The sequence below is a fragment of the Hyalella azteca genome, unplaced genomic scaffold (assembly GCF_000764305.2).
Source record: "Hyalella azteca isolate HAZT.00-mixed unplaced genomic scaffold, Hazt_2.0.2 contig16022, whole genome shotgun sequence".
NCBI lineage: Eukaryota > Metazoa > Arthropoda > Malacostraca > Amphipoda > Hyalellidae > Hyalella > Hyalella azteca.
In genome coordinates this window covers 30,862-40,858 of record NW_025945849.1, presented here as the reverse complement: position 1 = coordinate 40,858, position 9,997 = coordinate 30,862, and positions in this window count along the sequence as shown.

The following is a 9,997-nucleotide window of genomic DNA, read 5'->3' as shown; positions in this document are numbered from 1 at the left end:
CATCAGCAAATATAACCCATGGTTTAATTAATACTGTATTAATTCAACCATGTGTACAACCGATCTTTTTTGTATGTCTTTGCATGTGTGCTTGAACAAAAGAAGAATCGTATTTTTCTCAAGTCGTTATTAGTTATTACGATAAAAGCCATCATTTAGTATTAGATTGTAAGTCGCGATAAGTCGAGCTTAGCTAATAATGGTGATTTAAACGTAGGATTATGGATAGGATTTATTTTGCTAGTTTAAATCACATGTGAATAAATTTAAGTTAAAGTCCTTGTAGGACATGAATTGTTTTCATTACTTTGTCGCATTTGTGAAAAGCTTTCACTTTTGAAATAGGATGCAAATTTCATTTACACTTTTTGTCATTTACGAAAATCGCAATTTTTTATTTAGGATACAAATTTTCTCTCGTACTCTGTGCCATTTGTAAAAATTTCTTAATTTTAGATTTAGGATGCCATTTTTTTCGTATTTAGTGTCATTTGTGAGAACATATCACTCATGATTAATAATCAATTTTCTTATTATTAATCAAAATTATTTAATTATTTCAATTTGAATTATTATTTCAATTTTGAATTATTTCAATTTTTTTATTTTTTGATTTGTATATCCTTTGGTAATTCGCGTACTATTTGAAAAATTTTCTCATTGAAATAAGGAAGAATATTTTCCCTTCGTACTCTGCGTCACCGGTGAAAAAATTTCACTAATAAGTAGGGCTTCAAATTTTCTTTCATTTTTCTGTAAAATGTGTCGTTTGTAAAAATTTTCAATTTTGATTTATAAAACACATTTTTTCCACACTTTGTATCATTTGTGAGGACCTTTTACCTTAGAAACAGGAGGCAAATTTTCATCGTTCCTTGTACCGTATTTGGAATTACCTTAGTTTCATTAGAGATAGGAATTTCTTAAGGTAATTACATCTTTAGGATAGCGCAATTGCATGTTGTTGATCAAATCATCTCTCTTCGGCGATTTATCAATGAAGATATAAAGTTATTTATTTAAAAATATATTTTTTGGCACGCGTGTATTCAAATTGATTTTATTCGATGTTATGATTCAGATCTCATCAAATGCAAGAATTTGTCAAGATGGAAGATTACGAGAAATTTCACCATAAGATTACTGACTGTAATTTGCTTGACATTTACTTTGTTTAAATAGTCGTGGTCAATTTAAGCTTTTTTCTTAAACGTTGTTTGAAAACAGTTTAATGAACTCCTAAAGTTGTAAATTATTTTGAAAGTCAATGCGCTGGTATTAAGATTGTTTGGAATGCGGGATCAAGCGCAGCAGTGAGAGTAGGACGGAAGAGTTCGGGACAGAGAGGGAAGTTTGTTTACATCGGGCGGCGCCATAGGAATGTCAAAGCCGATGTCGGTGAACGTTTCGTCGTTGCGGTGACTACGTATAGATGGAACCAAAGTTCACGCCGGAGAGGTTCTTGAGAGCTACCCGTTATAAAAGTCAAGTTCATAATTTATTTAAATGTCTTACTTCTATAACAATGATTTTGTTCACGTTAAAAACGTGCCTTGATTTTTATCTATTTTAATTTGAAATGTAAAAGCGTATCCTTTTTACTCTCATGTACTTAAGTTACAGTGATTATTTACTGCTGAGTCTTTTTCTGTACGCTCCTTGCTGGCCAGCCAGTTACGCCACTGAAGAAATTGTTGATTTAATGCACAGAAAGACTTGAAAAATTACATATGCAAATAAAATAAATATAATAATAAGCCAGATTAGGTGTTGTATAATTTAAGCGAATGAACGACCTAACTAAACACGGGAAAGCAAGCTCTAAGAATCTCAAAACCCAACTTCTCACGAAACTTAATCAACTAAGCTACATAGTCCAGTAATTCATGCGCTGTTCCTCTGAAATATAATTTTTTTATGCATTCTTACAGACCAGTGATCATACATGGGATGATATGAATATTATTAATTATGCATAATTACTTCTCAATGGTTATAGTAGATATTTCATTGCAAGTGTCTCATTGGAACATAAAAATACCCACAGGATCTTGATTACACATTGTAGGCAACATGCAGCGTTGATCAGCTAAGAATGAGACTTCAATTCCACGAATGTGCCACGTAATGATAGAAGGATTTTAGAGTAATATGAGTCAATTAACAAGTCAGCCGTAATATAAGAGTTTCAGCAATGGAGTTCAGTTTAAGGACCTGCCTAAATTAGGTTGACGTAAAAGAGCTTATGAGATGTTCATCGTAAAGCAAAACGAGATTTCTTGTGTTGAAATGAAAGTTAGTTCGAGTGACAGCTTTATTTAACGGTGTTTAGTGAACAGCGTGAGCATTGCAAATAAAAATGATACGGACACAATCATGTTTGAATGATTGGGATTAAAAAGTAAAGTAGACAAAAATAAAAAATGCCGCAAAATGCATAAGTCACACGTTTTGAGATCAAAATAAAGGCCAAAATAAACGCAGGAGTTGCAAATATATCAGGATTATAGGACAAACGAATTGATCGATAAACGCTAGTAACATATTGCTTACCGTACACCACTAATTATAATAAAAAGATTTAACAAGCACGACCAGAGTTGCAAAGTTATTAGTTAGCAGAACAAACAAAGCTCAAATTTACAACAACATCGAAAGTATTTTATCCAGTTCGACTGTTTACAACCAGGCAGATAATCGCCAAGATTACAGCAAGTTGATCTACACAATCGCTAACAATAAGACTACAAAATCTAAAGTTATATGCACGACAAGAAGCTGACGCTCATAAATATAAATAAATATTCAAGCAAAGTTGCTGACACCTGAAGTTATAGTTGTTGATGGAATTTTGAGGTCAAGCCTAAGAAGTGAAGGCTAATGCACGACGTAAAAACGATCAAGATAATTTATTTGTGCCACTGAATATTAGTAATTGGATGAGCATTGAATTCTTATCATGAGCCATGATAATAGATTTGTAGCATTAATTCACTGTTCACGAGCATTAAATATTTAGTTGTAGCCATTATAATTGTTTCTTGCTAGCAAATTTAAAGGATTCAGTATTCAGTGCTATAGGCTTAAAACTTCAACTCCATTGTCAATAAGACGAAAAATCCTGATGCACATCGAAATAAATAGAATCTTTGAATCCGTTTATATTTGAATGAATATACAATTCATTCCGTAACCGGTAACGTTATAAGTTTTTATGGAACATTTGCGCATACTCGTAAATTCTACACGCGCAATTATTGTTATGCAGCGATGAAGGAATGTTTCGTTAATTCGTTGCATTAATAGCAAAGGAAATAACATAATAGGTAAAATCGGAAACTGATTGTGACTATTCAAACAGTTACAAGTATTCGTCAGTCTAATTGCCGTGTAAACTTTACTAATATTCTTACGCAATTCTATTTAGACTCATTAACAGCAGAACAAATAATTTAATCTTAATACGTTAATTATCATCTAGTAAGAGAGGTGGTTTGAAACTACTTGATATGCTTAACAAGAGTTCAAATCCATTACCGTTCAGGTAAAATGATTTCTTTTTTAATTATCGTTAAAAATTCATCTGTGAACTTTCGGAAAACGCCATCTTGCCTATATATATATCGTATATGTGAATGCAGAAGGATTCGATATAACAATCGGAATGTTCTTATTTGCCAGTACATTTCTTTTCCATTTCTCTTTCTTTTCTATATCTTCCAGTACATAATCAGCAGTACGGAATGTGCATCAGAGGAGGTAAGCAATGAGTTATCTGAAATGGTGAGATCACATCACACGTACTATACGATGGGCCATCCGGAAAAGCAATCATTACACTGAATGACCCAGCACTACAGTGACACTATACACAATATACGTATATTATATATGCTAGGGAAACTCTATATACTATATAAGTATCGCCATACAATACGTATATGGTCACTATATTATACTTAGTGCGGTCTAAATCGGACCGCACATTAGCTGGGTTACAAAGGTTGATATTGTTTGCCAATTTTGAATTTATCAATAAAATCACAGTGCATTGTCCTTTGATACAACAATTGCAAAGAGTGCATTCGCACGGATTACGTGCTTTGGGCTCGAGTTCCCGCCCTTCTTCAAAACGGTTATGAATACAATTTACTATGCACTATCATTGTGATACTAAGCATCTGATGCAATGCTTGAACTATGCGTCATGTGAAAACTGCTAAACTAAACTACTTTTGTGCTATGTTTTTTCTATGGCACTCGGGCCAAGAAGTCAACAGTATCACTGACCCCACGATAAATAAGAGAAGGAAGTTACCCTAAACAAAACCACTTCTAAATAGTTCGAAGTATTCCGGTAACGATCTTAGATGAACATTGAACAAAGTCGAATGTGAAAAACCGAGATTTATATTAATCTCAGATACTTAAATTCATTGATCGGGTTACTCAGGCAACCGAAAGCGTTCAAAAAATATAAATATTCAGCAACCAAAAAAGACATTTTGGTCAATTTTGTTAAAATAACACTTACATTGAGGATGAAAGGCTCAATGAAAAATTCCTTTATACAGGTATTCGTGATATGCAATACAGTTTACGATATTTATCTAATCATAAAATATACTTTAAATATTTTAATAATTATTATATTATAAGTTATACCATTAATTAAACAAATTTGACTTTAAAAAAATCTCTTTTTCTCAGCACGTAAAGAATTTGTCCATGTTATTTAATAAATTAAAACAATTCAGAGAAAATTTTAGGCTGGCGAAGTAAGCCTAAATCGTCGTGATTGTAATTATTCTGAAGATGTCATTTAGCTCTCTAAGCACTGAAACTTAAAGACTGTACTTAGAGAATTAATATATTGCTCGAAAAGTGGGGGTTATATCGTACAAATAGTGACACACTTTTTACCCATGGCACAAGCAGAGGGTGGACTTGTCAGTGATACGCAAAAACTAGGTTAGGATGACCCATGTGATAGAAAAAAAGAGTATCGCTATTTGGACAAAATTACTTACTTCTCTGAGTGAGGTTAATGCCTTACCGTAGCATAGATAAAGCCTACACTATATAAAACTATCAGTGTGATAATGTCGTGCCAGGCACGATACAGAACTACGTAAATAGAAAGTTTATGGACGAATAACATTTAAAACGAACTATTATTTCTAAATTATAAATAATAAATAGTAACTTTTCTGTTGAAAACTCACGAACTTTAAATTTATCTTATCGTGGAAGATCAAATGGAAGATGTTAATCGAATTCTTATTATACATATAGTTCTTAGTCCTAACATTAAATGACGTCAAAGGTGATTGGAAAGATTATATATTCCTAAGATTCAACGGAATCTCTCGCTTCACCTCCATCTTCAAAATATGAATTATCACGGATTAAAGACATTAATCACTGACAGAAAATAGGAGTATTCATTGAACTTCTCCTGTCGTCAGGATCAAGCAATTTTATAGCACACAGCCCACAATTGTAATTTAACGTTTATGGCGAAACAACATGGTAACATTAACTTGTAAACTCAACCTCTATTTTAATGAAAAGTTTTTAACCCAGAGAATATCGAATAAGACAAAAATTTATAACGCAGCAGCAACTGCAGCCGGCAAGTCGTCCGTCGTCTGCAGGTAGACGGCAGGTCGTCTACAGGTAGATGGCAGGTCGTCTACAGGTAGATGGCAGGTCGTCTACAGGTAGATGGCAGGTCGTCTGCAGGTAGATGGCAGGTCGTCTACAGGTAGATGGCAGGTCGTCTACAGGTAGATGGCAGGTCGTCTACAGGTAGATGATTCGTAATTAAGTTAAAAATGCCTGATTAAAAATGGTGTAAATGTAAAAGAGATAAGGGAGAGATATTAGATATGAGTCTATTCAACAGTCATTCAGAGTAACATAAAAACTCTGCACCAATGAAGATACAAAAATTCACTAAATATCAAAGGTTTTAAAACATATCAACAACAAACGTGTATATCGTGCCTGAGATGATATAAACTTTTTATTTGTGGAAACTTAATAAACAAAGCTTGGCCCCAAAACGGGCCTTGAAGGATTTTAAATAGTTATCTGATATATTTTCAATAGAACTGGTATCTGCTATTTTTTTATTAATTCAAGTAGGTTCATCTCTTTCTCCAGCAATCATATTAAATTTCTCTTTTACAACACCGATATTGATAATATAATCTAACAGCACTGATATTGGCCATTTCTTTTACAATAGTGATATCGGTTATATCTTTTACAACACAGTATCTTTTTTTTACAAGACCGATATCTATCTACACTCTAAGACCATTTATACGCCCTACCTTGAATTTTACAGCTCGAAGTAGTCTTTGATGCGATGCCCAGTATACCAAAGCTCGAGAAAGCTTCTACATGCAAAGTGTAACGACAAGAAATCTCTTCCAACATGGTGTAAAAAGTTTAATCATAAGGTGAAACGCGGCTTGGTAACAAGCTTATATTGAGAATAAAAAGTTGTGATCGTGTTTTGATTAATTAACGTGTGTAAGTAGTGCAGTTCATCAAGCAGTGTTGGCAGTGATTTCAACGTAAAACGAGAAGTAAGTGAATTGCGTGCTTATGCAAAGGGCGAATATTTTTTCTTGCGAATTGTAAGTTTGGTCCTAATAAAGATAGTGATATAAAAAAACTGGGGAAAAACAAATGACTTATTAACGTACTATTTGTGAAAAATTCGTCGCTTTTATTTAATTGTATATGACAGTAATTCTCAGCGTCGAATAAGTTTCATTAGAGTTATATAGAAGTTAGGAATATTTCACAAGTGATAGAGGCATTGGAAAGAATTTACCAACTATTTTCTGTCATTTGCTGATCCACATATATAATTTAAATTTGATTAATTATTAAACGTAAGTATATCAGTGACCTCAATTGTATGGTGCAGATAAAAGTAAATATAAGTAGGAGAAGAAATTGCTAAGACAGAAGCATTTATTGTGCAACAATATCATTAGCAACAGTTATATTATCCGAAGAATAAAGAGAAACTTATCATTAGAACAAACATGAGATTATTATGCAAGCACGAAGAACAGTCCAATCGATGACTAAATTACGAGAGAAATTCAAGAAATATTGAGCTACAAACTGATCGATCTCAAGAGCAAGTTACATTACAAATCACGCAGCAACACACAACACAAACTGTGAAGCATTGAAACTAATTAAACGATGATACAATATACCATTCTCTGAATAAATTGTAATCTATGAAATTTCGCTAATTTTAAATCAAGCTGACCAGAAGAACGTCTTATTTCGAGCCTGTAAAATACAGCTATTGGTTGAAATGCGGGTTGCGGAATGCAGGGATCGAGCGCATCGCTAGAGAAATGCAGCGATCGAGCGCATCGCAAGAGATATGCTGCGATAGAGCGTATCGCTAAAGAAATGCAGCGATCAAGCGATTCGCTAGAGAAATGCAGCGATCGAGCGCATCGCAAGAGAAATGCAGCGATCGAGCGCATCGCTAGAGAAATGCAGCGATCGAGCTTATCTTATTCCTGTGAGCAAAAGTTCAGGTTGAGGGAGAGAGGGTCAAAAAGAACAAGCGCAGGGAAAATGTTTGCATATCAAGCAACGACAATTGCAGGAGTAATATAGATGGATGTCCGATCATTGAGGTTCAGCATTGATCTGATAATTATCGCAAGCTTTGAACTTTCTCTTCGAAATATCTCTCCGCAAGGAAGGTTCATTAGGATAGGCAATTATTCACGAAGAACAAGTAGCGTGTGAAAGCTATTCATACATCCATCATCAACCAATCAAATCCTGAATTGATAATTCAAGATCATTTCGGTGTTTTAAAAATGCAATCACTAAATTTCGGGAAAATCATTATATCCGAAAATAATTTCCTGTGAATGGAGTGACACGATGACGCTTGATTTCTTCAATGATAGGAAGGAAACATGAAACATATTAAGAAAGTGAACACAGAAAGCTAAGGAATAAATGCCCTACCTAAATAGAAAACACACTATCAATAGTTTGGCGTCACACCTGTGCATTTGCATTTTACTGATGACGGTGATCAAGAAGGGGTTAAGATTTCTCGAAATTGTAATTGCATAAAATTTCAAAGATACATGACTAGTTGCCGGTCTCTAGTTGAGCCGCTTAGATGATTGTCTCTCGAATGAGCCAATTTTAGTTTCTTACAAGTTAAAGGTTATTTCAAGCCCCACAACTGAGCCAGATAAAGGTTTCATCCAGGCCCTGTAACTGAGCCAGATAAAGGTTTCATCCAGGCCCCGTAACTGAGCCAGATAAAGGTTTCATCCAGGCCCCGTAGCTGAGCCAGATAAAGGTTTCATCCAGGCCCTGCAACTGAGCCAAATAAAGGTTTCATCCAGGCCCTGCAACTGAGCCAGATAAAGGTTTCATCCAGGCCCCGTAACTGAACCAGATAAAGATTTCATCCGGGCCCCGTAACTGAACCATATAAAGATTTCATCCGGGCTCCGTAGCTGAGCCAGATAAAGGTTATATTGAAGCTTCACGACTGAGCCAGTTTACGGTTACATCCATGCAGGCCTCATAATTGACCCATAGCAGGTAAGAGTCTGATCCAGGCCCCGCGACATCGCGAGAATCCGAAAATCTATTCGGAGAATCTTTACGCAAGAAAATTTTAACAGCAAACTGGTCACATTTCATATTAAAGTAATTGATGGTAGTGCAAAAAGTTCGTTCAATAAATTCTTGAATTTTTAATGCACAATAACTCAAAAAGTCGACGAGCAACTCAGGAGTTCAGTCAAACGAACAAGGATATGTACGAGATTATTGCTTCCTGTCAGAACTGCGGAAAAAGGTCGAGTTCTTTTCAAATCCATCAAGTAACGTTCATATAAATCCTAATTCTATGTCAGAGAAATGGGCAAGTGGTAATCATATAAAACATTTATACAGATTAGGCAAAGTAGTTATATGCAAGTGGGGAAAATTTAATAAATTTTCTTGCTTTTCTACCAAACTTCTCATTTTCATCCACTAAAAGTGAAGTTCATCAACAAGTGTTCTTTCTCTAATGTAAAGAAATTCGTGAAATAAATTCAATGAAGTTAGTTCACGAATATAATACTCTATTTGTGATACTAACCGCACAACTCAATAATGCGAATAAATGTGAATTTCTCACGCGGTTATTTGAATCACGTATAGATTAAAGATCCAAAGATAGATTATGAAGACTGATATTATGACTGGGCGTTGGGACTATCTTTTAGCGTAGCAAAAGTGTACAAACATTTAATTTACAAAAACACATTTCATTTGGCATTGAGAAATTTCCTCGAACAGAATGGTTTGGCTTCACACGCCGGTTGTATACCCCAACTGCAGTCCGACTGATTTTCATAGATATTTTCATTCAGTAGTAATAGTTGCGTAAAAAATTGTTTCATAATTCAATGCCAAATGTTTAAACCGCAGCGATGTTTGATTTTCACTTATGCCGCCGTATATGTAGTCCGTTAACGTTTATTATGAGATTCATACAATATAGTATTGTAAGTCCAAGATAAAATGAGGAATAATTGGTGCAAATAGCCACTAATGGATTATTTTGTTGCAGCTTTAACGCCATAATAATGCTGAACAAATTAATATTGGTCTAAGGATTTTTTCTTCTTTCGGCCTGCTTGCTTTTTTAGTTACATTAGGTCATGTCTTGATAAGCCATGACCTGATACCTGTAAAAAAGTAAAGATACTTGACAGGGATGCTAGTCAGGATGCTTCGATTGAGTGAAAGACTTGATTACAATTTTGATTTTTCTGTCACAAGAAAGAACTCATTTTTTCTCGGTCATTATAAGCACCATTCCCTTCATGACCTATTCAACAATTGACCACTTACGTATTACCTTTTTTTCCTCCAGTTAAACCACTTATTCTCAAAGTTGGTCGTTATTTAGATCAGAAATCAC